The 11,923-nt window shown below is 45.5% G+C and overlaps 1 long non-coding RNA gene across 1 annotated transcript; it reads left to right on the forward strand.

Annotated features, from left to right (window-relative positions):
* The first annotated feature begins 1,919 nt into the window (after positions 1 to 1,919).
* On the forward strand, positions 1,920 to 4,238 carry LOC133229946 (uncharacterized). Its single transcript, XR_009730675.1, has 3 exons — positions 1,920 to 3,124; positions 3,216 to 3,379; positions 3,615 to 4,238. It is a non-coding gene; the product is annotated as an uncharacterized LOC133229946 (long non-coding RNA).
* The last annotated feature ends 7,685 nt before the right edge of the window (positions 4,239 to 11,923 follow it).

An 11,923-nucleotide genomic window follows, 5' to 3' on the forward strand; every position in this document is an offset into this window, starting at 1 on the left:
GTGTCTAAAGTGCTTTTTTCTACTTGATACAACTTTTTTTAAGTGATGGAATGTGATAATCTAAAAGTTTTAATAACCTTTTGAAAGTCTTCCACATATTGATCCTCTAATAAGGAAGGATCATTTTTTTACAGATGATAAATCTAGATGGAGGTAGATTAAGCCAATTTACCAATATATCAATTTTTACCAATATATCAATTTTTAAAAATTACTTTGGGTTATATGGAACTTCTTAAAAGTTTAAAACATATGTAATAAGTTATATACTCATTATAATAAATGTGAACGACACAGAAACATAAAAAGTGAATCTCCCCACTGAATACTCACCAAAAGTTAGTCTATATGTGTATGCAGGTATACTTTTCTTCTAACCAAAACTGAGATGGTATTAAGCATCTTATTATGTTTATTATGTACCTTGTTTTTTTCCATTTAAGAATGTCTTCTATAAAAATATACACCTACAAGATTACTTATTGTAACACTATTTAATGCAACTGTAAGATTGCATTTAAATGATACCCATACGTTACTGGGGAGCTTCCCTGGTGGCTCAGAGGGTAAAGCATCTGCTTGCCATGTGGGAGACCTGGTTTGAATCCCCAGAATATGGGACGACCTGACCTGCCTTATGAGAAATCTGTATGCAGGTTAGGAAGCAACAGTTGGAACTGGACATAGAACAACAAACTGGTTCCAAATTGGGAAAGGAGTACACCAAGGCTGTATATTGTCACCCTGCTTATTTAACTTCTATGCAGAGCACATCATGAGAAACGCTGGGCTGGATGACGCACAAACTGGAATCAAGATTGCCAGGAGAAATATCAATAACCTCAGATATGCAGATGACACCACCCTTATGGCAGAAAGTGAAGAGGAACTAAAGAACCTCTTGATAAAAGTTAAAGAGGAGAGTGAAAAAGTTGGCTTAAAGCTCAACATTCAGAAAACGAAGATCATGGCATCTGGTCCCATCACTTCATGGCAAATAGATGGGGAAATGATGGAAACAGTGACAGATTTTATTTTTGGGGGCTCCAAAATCACTGCAGATGGTGACTGCAGCCATGAAATTAAAAGATGCTTGCTCCTTGGAAGAAAAGCTATGACCAACCTAGACAGTGTATTAAAACTCAGAGACATTACTTTGGCGACAAAGGTCCATCTAGTCAAAGCTACAGTTTTTCCAGTGGTCATGTATGGATGTGAGAGTTGGACTATAGAGAAAGCTGAGCGGTGGAGAATTGATGCTTTTGAAGTGTGATGTTGGAGACTCTTGAGAGTCCCTTGGACTGCAAGGAGATCCAACCAGTCAATCCAAAGGAAATCAGTCCTGAATGTCCATTGGAAGGACTGATGCTGAAGCTGAAACTCCAATACTTTGGCCACCTGATGTGAAGAACTGACTCATTTGAAAAGACGCTGATGCTGGGAAAGTTTGAAGGCAGGAGGAGAAGGGGTCGACAGAGGATGACATGGTTGGATGGCATCGTTGACTCAATGGACATGAGTTTGAGTAAATTCCCGAAGTTGGTGATGGACAGGGAGGCCTGGCATGCTGCAGTCCATGGGGTCGAAAAGAGTTGGGCACGACTGAGTGACTGAACTGAACTGATATGATTTTGATAAAGTGGAGCAGCTACACCAAGGACTATTAGGTAGATGTGAAAAGAAGGAGGAAGATGTCTGTGAACTGCTCTGAAGTAATCTCTGGGATACATTGTTATATGAGAAAAAGAAGGTGCTAAAAAGTATTATAAAATGTGCTATATTTGTGTAAGAGCTAAGAAGAAATAAGAAAATATGCAAATGTATAGTTATTTTTGCAAAAAAAGAAATATTGGAAGGCCAAAGCACAAGTACTGAGGTTGGTTACCTCCCAAAGTGGGAAATGGGGTGCAGGGTTGGGGCGTGAGGGGATTGATATTTCTGGCTTGACTTTGTGTAGTTTTGACTCTTAGAATGATATGAACATGCTGCATACTCAGAACCATCAGGGTTGGGGGGAGCCTACATTGGAACACTACCAGAAATAACCTACTTGCATTTCAGATGAATAACAGCTTTACTGTAGAGGGAAAAAAGAACAAACCCAGGGACTTCTGACCATACCAAAACCTTCTTAAGGTTTTGACTCTACCTTCAGTCAAAGACAAAAGGAAATGGGACAAACATTGACTGTAATTAGCAAGTTTATTTTTCACAGGGGTATGAACATTTCTGCTTTCTGTGTATTGTAAGATTGAGCAAAGGTGTAAATATATTGAGGATACATCTACCACTTATAAAAAACAGGCTCTGAAATTTCAGTTCTCCAAAGTTAACAATCTTGTCATGTCAGCAAAGGCCATATTTATCTGATGATTTCAAAGGAATAAGAAAATACTTAAATTATCGTGACTCTTTCCTTTTAAAAAGACATCTGACTGATTCAAGCTTTTCTTCATGAGAACTGATAAGACATTGCACTCAGGATTGTCATTGACTCAGGGGTCGTAGTGGTCACATCCAGTACGTTGACTGCAAACAGCAGGAATCGCCCAGGGCTAAGCTGGGCAACAAGGAGCTTCTGGAAGGCCACTGGGGCCTGTGGAGTGGGAGGCGGCTGCCAGCTGGAGGCAGGGTGGAGCCAGGTGGTGAGGACCCAGGCCCTCAGCTGGAAGGGGGGTGGGCTAGCCGGGATGCTGCTGCTCCTGAGATGAGAAGAGGGACCTCCGCCTTCTCTCCTGGCTCAAGCCCCTGTTCCAGGAGGCCAGACCGGCTGAGCGCAGGTCACAGGCCTGCGGCTGTGCTGGAAGCGGCCATCACCACAGTTATGTGCCCACCAAGGACCGAGGAGAAAGGGCCTGGTTACCCAAAGTGGTGAAGGAGGGAGGGGTCGCAGTTCCTTCCCCCGCAGAGCTGTGAGCTGAGCCCGTCTGGGTGGTGGCAGTCCAGGACTCCCCGCGGGTGGCCCGCCTGAGTCTGGCGGGCTCCCACTGTGCCCCCGCAGGTGGCCCGGTCTGTCTGAGTTTGGGCTGCTTCTCCTTCCAGGTTACACTAGGACGGGCTCCATCTTTCTGGCCCAAACTCAGGACCGGCTCATCTCCCTGAAGCGCATCAACTCGAGGCTGAAGTACGTATGAGGCTGAGCCCGTCCCGACTTCCTGTCAGCTGACCTCTGCGGAGGCCGGGGAATGTCATTGTGCCCCTGTGTTCTGTGCCAGTGTCATAGGCATCCCCTGCGAGATCATCTCCCCCAAGAAAGTGGCCGAGCTGCACCCTCTGCTCAACGTGCACGACCTGGTGGGGGCCATGCACGTCCCCGAGGACGCAGTGGTGTCCTCCGCCGACGTGGCGCTCGCCCTGGCCAGTGCCGCCTCCCAGAGCGGTGAGTGGGCGCGGGGTGAGGAGAGGGGCGGCCTCAGGAGAGCGGCTCAGCGGCGGCAGGGGCACCAGCCAGCCTCTGCATGGAACTCTGGCTCGCGGCTCTGAGTTTGTGTCTCAGCGCGGTACCTGTCAGCACAGTTTCCCTCAGGGCCACGCGTTTCTTGTTAAGTATCCTAGGCACTGCCTTCGGTCCTGCTTAGAGCATTTTAGGTGTAAGGGCCTTTTTCCCTCCACAGGACTTGAGACGCTCCAAGGCTGGCACATGCCTTGGGGATTTAATGCGCAGCTGCGGTCGTGTCCCGCGTTGGAGTGAAGGAGGGGAAGGCTCATCCGCCCTGGTGTCTGCTCCGGATGAGCTGCTTGGTGGTGCGGGTCGATCAGGACTGAGGAGGCCCTGCGGCACTGCCTCTCCCGCCCCTTTTATGATCCCTGGGTTTCTGTTTGGCTGCGCCATGCCCCTTGTGGGCCTCCGATTCCCAGCCGGGACGGAACCCCGGCCCCCTGCAGTGGCAGCGTGGACCGGAACCACCGGACCGCCAGGGGAGCCCACGATCCCTGAAGTTTCATTATGTACTTCACTTGGTTTGTTCAGTTGGCCTGGTCTTTTTAGTCTTGGGGAAGGCCCATTTAGACAGAAATGGGTCTCAGTTCGGATCTGTGACTGTGAGGTGGGAAACAGATGAGCCTCTGGGCTAGACAGCTGGTGTTTGACAAATGGAGTAAAATTCATCCTTTGTTCTCACTCAGACACTCCAAGGACAGAACTAGTGTCAAAAGCTGAGCTCTGCTAAAGTAAAGAGATAAGGTCCCTTTCTTGAGGTCAAGAAAGACTTCCCTATCTGTACATGCACAGGAAGGCTTCTTGAGGGTCCAAAAGGGAGGGGTGCCACCCCATAATAAGGGTGGAGCTGCACCACAGTCCTCTGTGGCGGGGTCATCTTAGAAATAGCCGTGCTCACATCTTGGGCAGGGTCCTAGGACCAGCTGTGTGAAGGAACAGATGCAAGCGCTACGCATCCTGGAGGCCCGTCCACAGTCGTCTCGTGTGTATTTCTGCCCTGCTTCTGACATAAACTATTTCTCTCTGTGCTCCCCCATATATTGTGCTGTCTCTCTGATAGTAAACTTCATACTTGTTTTGCAGTTTTTGCCTCCTTGAAAATTTCTGCTTTCAAACGGGGTAAGAAGAAGGGAACTTTGCATCTAGCCTCCAGCCCTTGATGGACCAGCAAGGGTCAGTCCCTAGACAGGGAAATAAGATCTTGCATCAGGACTACTGTCCCTCTGAAAAACAGCCGGACAAGTATTCTTCATGTCATGGTCAAAAGAGGGCAAGTCGCGGGCGTGGAGACAGATAAAAGGACAGATCCAGTGCCAGTACTTTGTCAACTGTGCTGGTCAGGTAGGTTAGTGACAAGACTGGGTCACTGACTTTCTTATTTAACTTTGTCTCCAGGATTTTGGGGTACAGAGATAAGGCTAGTTTTCTGATGGACCAAGCGGGGCTCACTGTTTCTTCTGTGGCCGGGAGAACTCGGAATCCCCTCCTCCAAATGGGAAGCCTGCCCTCGCCCCTCGCGTGGAAGCCGGGCGCCATCCCCCTCCTCCCCGGCCGAGGGGCAGCCCTGCTCAGGGAGGCCCGGAGAGTGAGTGCAGACAGCGCTCGGTCCCTGCTCCGGGCTGTGTGGTGGCTCGTGTCATCCCGCCACCCAGCAGACGAGCGTTGGGGTGCCCCTGTGTCGGGAGCATGGGTTCCGTGTCAGGACCCTAAACCCTGCAGCTCTGAAGGCAGACTGTCCCTTGCCCCCCCTCCACGGTCTTAGGGGCATCCAGGAGTACTTGGCGCCACGTGGAGGTCTTCGTGGTTGGTGTTTGGGGTTCGCAGGGCCTGTCTCCCCACGGCTCCTCTTCTGAGCTGGTGGTGGCTCTGTGTTCTCTGCTCAGAAAGCAGATTCCGTGGCTCACCTGGTACAGAGTTGCTCCCCTCCAAAAACGATAGGAACTAAAGCTGGGAATCGGCTTCCCACAGCTGATGTGGGAGCGGGAGCGCCCAGGAGCCGCTCGAAATGACACTCGTCTCAAGAGGCTGCCCTCGCTCACATGTCTTTCTGTTCCTCTCCACCCACCCATCCCTCTGTGTGTCTGTAGTGGGCATACGAACTGGGTCTGTGCAGCGAGGAGCCGGTTAGCATCCCGTTACACGCCTGCGAACACTTCTACCTTCTGACTCGCCCCTGGGAGACCCCGCTGCCGAGCAGCACGCCAAGTGAGGACTTGCACTTTGTTTCCACTCTTGTCTCCTCGCCCCTGTTCCGTCCTCTGTCAAGAAGGCTTTCTGCTGAGGACAGACTGCGCCCAGAAGAGTCCTTTCACTTCTTTTCTGGAGCATGTTACAGGGCGGTGGACCCCATTCTAACTTGACTTGAATGTCTCTTTATGAAAGGATGGCCAAAGTGGGCGTACCATTTGCTTCTTTGTTTGCAAGCTAACTGTAGTCCCAGACAGAGGTCTGAACTGTATATGTTTGGAATATAACCTCCCGTCAACCTTGATTCCAGCTTCTGCTTCATCCAGTCCAGCATTTCACATGATGTACTCTGCATATAAGTTAAATAAACAGGGTGACAATATACAGCCTTGACGTACTCCCTTCCGTTAGGAACCAGCCTGTTGTTCCATGTCCAGTTCTAACTGTTTCTTCTTGACCTGCATACAGATTTCTCAGGAAGCAGGTAAGGTGGTCTGGTATTCCCATCTCTTGAAAAATTTTCCACAGTTCGTTGTGATCCATGCAGGCATTGGTGTAGTCAATAAAGCAGATGTTTTTCTGGAACTCTCTTGCTTTTTCGATGATCCAGAGGATGTTGGCAATTTGATCTCTGGTTCCTCTGCTTTTTCTAAAATCAGCTTGAACATCTGGAAGTTCATAGTTCATGTATTGTTGAAGCCTGGCTTGGAGAATTTTGAGCATTACTTTGCTAGCGTGTGAGATGAGTGCAATTGTGCGGTAGTTTGAGCATTCTTTGGCATTGCCTTTCTTTGGGATTGAAATGAAAACTGACCTTTTCCAGTCCTGTGGCCAGTGCTGAGTTTTCCAAATTTGCTGACATATGGAGTGCAGCACTTTCATAGCATCATCTTTTAGGATGTGAAATAGCTCAACTGGAATTCCATCATCTTCACTAGTTTTGTTTGTAGTGATGTTTCCTAAGGCCCACTTGACTTAGCATTCCAGGATGTCTGGCTCTAGATGCGTGATCACACCATTGTGGTTATTTGGGTCATGAAGATCTTTTTTGTATAGTTCTTCTGTGTATTCTTGCCCCCTCTCAGAAAACGAAGATCATGGCATCTGGTCCCATCACTTCATGGCAAATAGATGGGGTAACAGTGGAAACAGTGTCAGACTTTTTTTTGGGGGGCTCCAAAATCACTGCAGATGGTGACTGCAGCCATGAAATTAAAACACACTTACTCCTTGGAAGAAAGTTATGACCAACCTAGATAGCATATTCAAAAGCAGAGACATTACTTTGCCAACAAAGGTCCGTCTAGTCAAGGCTATGGGTTTTCCAGTGGTCATGTATGGATGTGAGAATTGGACTGTGAAGAAAGCTGAGCGCCAAAGAATTGATGCTTTTGAACTGTGGTGTTGGAGAAACTCTTGAGAGTCCCTTGGACTGCAAGGAGATCCAACCAGTCCATTCTGAAGGAGATCAGCCCTGGGATTTCTTTGGAAGGAATGATGCTAAAGCTGAAACTCCAGTACTCTGGCCACCTCATACAGAGTTGACTCGTTGGAAAAGACCCTGATACTGGGAGGGATTGGGGGCAGGAGGAGAAAGGGACGAGAGAGGATGAGATGGCTGGATGGCATCACCGACTCGATGGACATGAGTTTGAGTGAACTCCAGGAGTTGGTGATGGACAGGGAGGCCTGGCATGCTGCGATTCATGGGGTTGCAAAGAGTCAGACATGACTGAGTGACTGAACTGAACTGAACTTCTTAATATCTTATGCTTCTGTTAGGTCCATACCATTTCTGTCCTTGATTGTGCCCATCTTTGCATGAAATATTCCCTTTGTAACTCTGATTTTCTTGAAGAGATCTCTAGTCTTTCCAATCCTATTGTTTTACTCTATTTCTTTGCATTTATCACTGAGGAAGGCTTTCTTATCTTTCCTTGCTGTTCTTTGGAACTCTGCATTCAAATGGGTATATCTTTCCTTTTCTCCTTTGCCTTTCACTTCTCTTCTTTTCACAACTCTTTGTAAGGCCTCCTCAGACAACCATTGTGCCTTTTTGCATTTGTTTTTCTTGGGGATGGTCTTGATCACTGCCTCCTGTACAATGTCACAAACCTCCATCCATAGTTCTTCAGGCACTCTGTCTATCAGATCTAATCCCTTGAATCTGTTTGTCTCTTCCACTGTATAATTGTAAGGAATTATGATTTGGGTCATACCTGAATGGTCTAGTGGTTTTCCCTAGTTTCTTCAATTTAAGTCTGAATTTGGCAATTAGGAGTTCATGATCTGAGCCACAGTCAGCTCCTGGTCTTGTTTTTGCTGACTGTATAGAGCTTCTCCATCTTTGGCTGAAAAGACTATAATCAACCTGATTTCGGTGTTGACCATCTGGTGATGCCCACGTGTAGGTAGAGTCTTCTCTTGTGTTGTTGAAAGAGGGTGTTTGCTATGACCAGTGAGTTCTCTTGGCAAAACTCTATTAGCCTTTGCCCTGCTTCATTCTGTACTCCAAGGCCAAATTTGCCTGTTACTCTAGGTGTTTCTTGACTTCCTACTTTTGCATTCCAGTCCCCTATAATGAAAAGGACATCTCTTTTGGGTGTTAGTTCTAGAAGGTCTTGTAGGTCTTCATAGAACCATTCAGCTTCAGCTTCTTCAGCATTACCAGTTGGGGCATAGACTTTGATTACCATGATATTGAATGGCTTGCCTTGGAAATGAACAGAGATTATTTTGTTGTTTTTGAGATTGCACCCAAGTTCTGCATTTTGGACTCTTTTGTTGGCTGTGAGGGCTACTCCATATCTTCTAAGGGATTCTTGTCCACAGTAGTAGATACAATGGTCATCTCAGTTAAATTCACCCATTCCAGTCCATCTTAGTTCACTGATACCTAAAATGTTGACATTCACTCTTGCCATCTCCTGTTTGACCACTTCCAATTTGCCTTGATTCATGGACCTAACATTCCAGGTTCCTGTGCAATATTTCTCTTTACAGCATCAGACTTTACTTCTATCACCAGTCACATCCACAACTGGGTGTTGTTTTTGCTTTGGCTGTGTCTCTTCATTCTTTCTGGAGTTATTTCTCCACTGTTCTCCAGTAGCATATTGGCACCTACCGACCTGAGGAGTTAATCTTTCAGTTTCCTATCTTTTTCCATTTTCATACTGTTCACAGGGTTCTCAAGGCAAGAATACTGAAGTGGTTTTGCATTCCCTTCTTCAATGGACCATGTTTTGTCAAAAGCTGTAATCAAGATTCCTGGGAGAAATATCAATAACCTCAGATATGCAGATGACACCATCCTTATGGCAGAAAGTGAAGAAGAACTAAAGAGCCTCTTGATGAAAGAGGAGAGTGAAAAAGTTGGCTTAAAACCCAACATTCAGGAAACTAAGATCATGGCATCTGGTCCCATCACTTCATGGTAAACAGATGGGGAAACGATGGAAACAGTGACAGAGTTTATTTTTTGGGCTCTAAAATCAGTGCAGATGGTGATTGCAGCCATGAAATTAAAAGATGCTTGCTCCTTGGAAGAAAAGCTATGACCAACCTAGACAGCATATTAAAAAGCAGACATTACTTTGCCAACAAAGTTGTCTAGTCAAAGCTATGGTTTTTCCAGTAGTCATGTATGGTTGTGAACGTTGGACCATAAAGAAAGCTGAGTGCCGAAGAATTGATGCTTTTGAACTGTGGTGTTGGAGAAGACTCTTGAGAGTCCCCTGGACTGCAAGGAGATCCAAACAGTCCACCCTAAAGGAGATCAGTCCTGAGTGTTCACTGGAAGGACTGATGCTGAAGTTGAAACTCCAATACTCTGGCCACCTGATTCGAAGAGCTGACTCATTAGAAAAGACCCTGATGCTGGGAAAGATTGAAAAGGAGAAGGGGATGACAGAGGATGAGATGGTTGGATGGCATCACCAACTTGGTGGACATGAGTTGAATAAGCTCCGGGAGTTGGTGATGGACAGGGAGGCCTGGTGTGCTGCAGTGCATGGGGTTGCAAAGGGTCGCACGACTCAGTGACAGCACTGAACTGAACTGGAATGTAACCTAGAGTTGACAAAATGCTACCTATTGTGGAGATGTCACAGGTGAGCTCTAAACTCGGGCTGTTCAGTGACTCCCAGCACCGTAGGGAGGGTTCGATACCACTTGAAGGTCTTCATCCCTAGAGTGGGCTCTGCAGCCCCCTCTGTCAGGCTATCCTGTGGCACAGTGGCAGTTATGTGGTTTTATTCTGAGAATGAGCCAAAGCTTCTACGTAAGTGACTGAGTTAGCGGTAATCTGAAAATGTTTCCACAGTAAATCTGGGAGCGAGCATCCTCGCCCATGACTGAGAAAAGTATTTTTTCCCCATGCTGAACAGTAAATCCTTGTATTGTTTTTCTTTCAAGTCTGTTTTACACATAGTGGTATGTAACTGTTAATGCTGCACTCCTAATTTACTCCTCCCCCTCCCTCCCCATTGTCCCCTTTGGTAATCATATTTGTTTTCTATGTCTGTGAGTCTGTTTGTTTTATAGATAATTCATTTTATCATTTCTAATTCCACATGTAAGTCATATATAGTATTTATTTGTCCCTATCTTACTTAGTATGATAATCTCTAGGTCCATCATGTTGTTGCAGATGGTATTATTTTATCTTTTATGGCTGAGATATGTTCCATTATGTATACATATACTATAAACTTTATCCATTCACCTGTCAATGGACATTTAGGTTGCTTCCACATCTTTGCTCTTGTAATTATGTCTGCTCTGAACATAGGGGTGCATATATCTTTTTGAATTACAATTTTTTTCAGATATATGCCCAGGAGTGGGATTGCTAGGTCATTGGGTACTCTTATTTTTAGTTTTATAAGGAACCTCCATACAGTTTTTTGTAGAGGCTGCAGCAGTTTACATTCACATCAGCTGTGTATGGGGGTCCCTTTCTCCACACTCTCTCCAGTATTTATTGTTTGTAGACTTTTTAATGAACACCATTCTGAATGTGTAAGATGGTATCTCACTGTAGTTTTGATTTGCATTTCTCTAATAATTAGCAGTGTTGAGCATTTTTTCATGGACATCTGTCTGTCTTCTTTGGAGAAATGTCTATTCAGTTATTCTGTACTTTTTCATTTTTTAAATTTATTTAAATTGGAGGCTAATTACAATATTGTAGTGGTTTTTGCCATACACTGACATGAATCAGCCATGGGTGCACACGTGTCCCCATCCTGAGCCCCCCTCCCACCTCCCTCCCCATCCCATCCCTCTGGGTCATCCCAGTGCACCAGCCCTGAGCACCCTGTCTCATGCATCCAACCTGGACTGGTAATCGGTTTCACATATGATAATATATATGTTTCAATGCTATTCTCTCAAATCATCCCACCCTTGCCTTCTCCCAGAGTCCAAAAGACTTTTCTATACATCTGTGTCTCTTTTACTGTCTTGCATATAGGGTTGTCGTTACCATCTTTCTAAATTCCATACATATGTGTTAGTATACTGTATTGGTGTTTTTCTTTCTGGCTTACTTCACTCTGTATAATAGGCTCCAGTTTCATCCACCTCATTAGAACTGATTCAAATGTATTCTTTTTAATGGCTGAATAATATTCCATTGTGTATATGTACTACAGCCTTCTTATCCATTTGTCTGCTGATGGACATCTAGATTGCTTCCATGTCCTGGCTATTATAAATAGTGCTGTGATGAACATTGAGGTACACATGTCTCTTTCAATTCTGGTTTCCTCGGTGTTTATGCCCAGCAGTGGGATTGCTGGGTCATATGGCAGTTCTGTATCCAGTTTTTTAAGGAATCTCCACACTGTTCTCCATAGTGGCTGTACTAGTTTGCATTCCCACCAACAGTGTAAGAGGGTTCCTTTTCTCCACACCCTCTCCAGCACTTATTGTTTGTAGAATTTTGGATAGCAGCCATTCTGACCAGCGTGAAATGGAACCTCATTGTGGTTTTGATTTACATTTCTCTGAAAATGAGTGATGTTGAGCATCTTTTCATGTGTTGTTAGTCATCTGTATGTATTCTTTGGAGAAATGTCTGTTTAGTTCTTTGGCCCATTTTTTGATTGGGTCATTTATTTTTCTGGAATTGAACTGTAGGAGTTGCTTGTATATTTTTGAGATTAATTCTTTGTCAGTTGCTTCATTTGCTATTATTTTCTCCCATTCTGAAGGCTGTCTTTTCACCTTGCTTATAGTTTCCTTTGTTGTGCAAAAGCTTTTAAGTTTAATTAGGTCCCATTTGTTTATTTT

Source organism: Bos javanicus, chromosome 18 (assembly GCF_032452875.1).
Source record: "Bos javanicus breed banteng chromosome 18, ARS-OSU_banteng_1.0, whole genome shotgun sequence".
NCBI classification, from domain to species: Eukaryota; Metazoa; Chordata; class Mammalia; order Artiodactyla; family Bovidae; genus Bos; species Bos javanicus.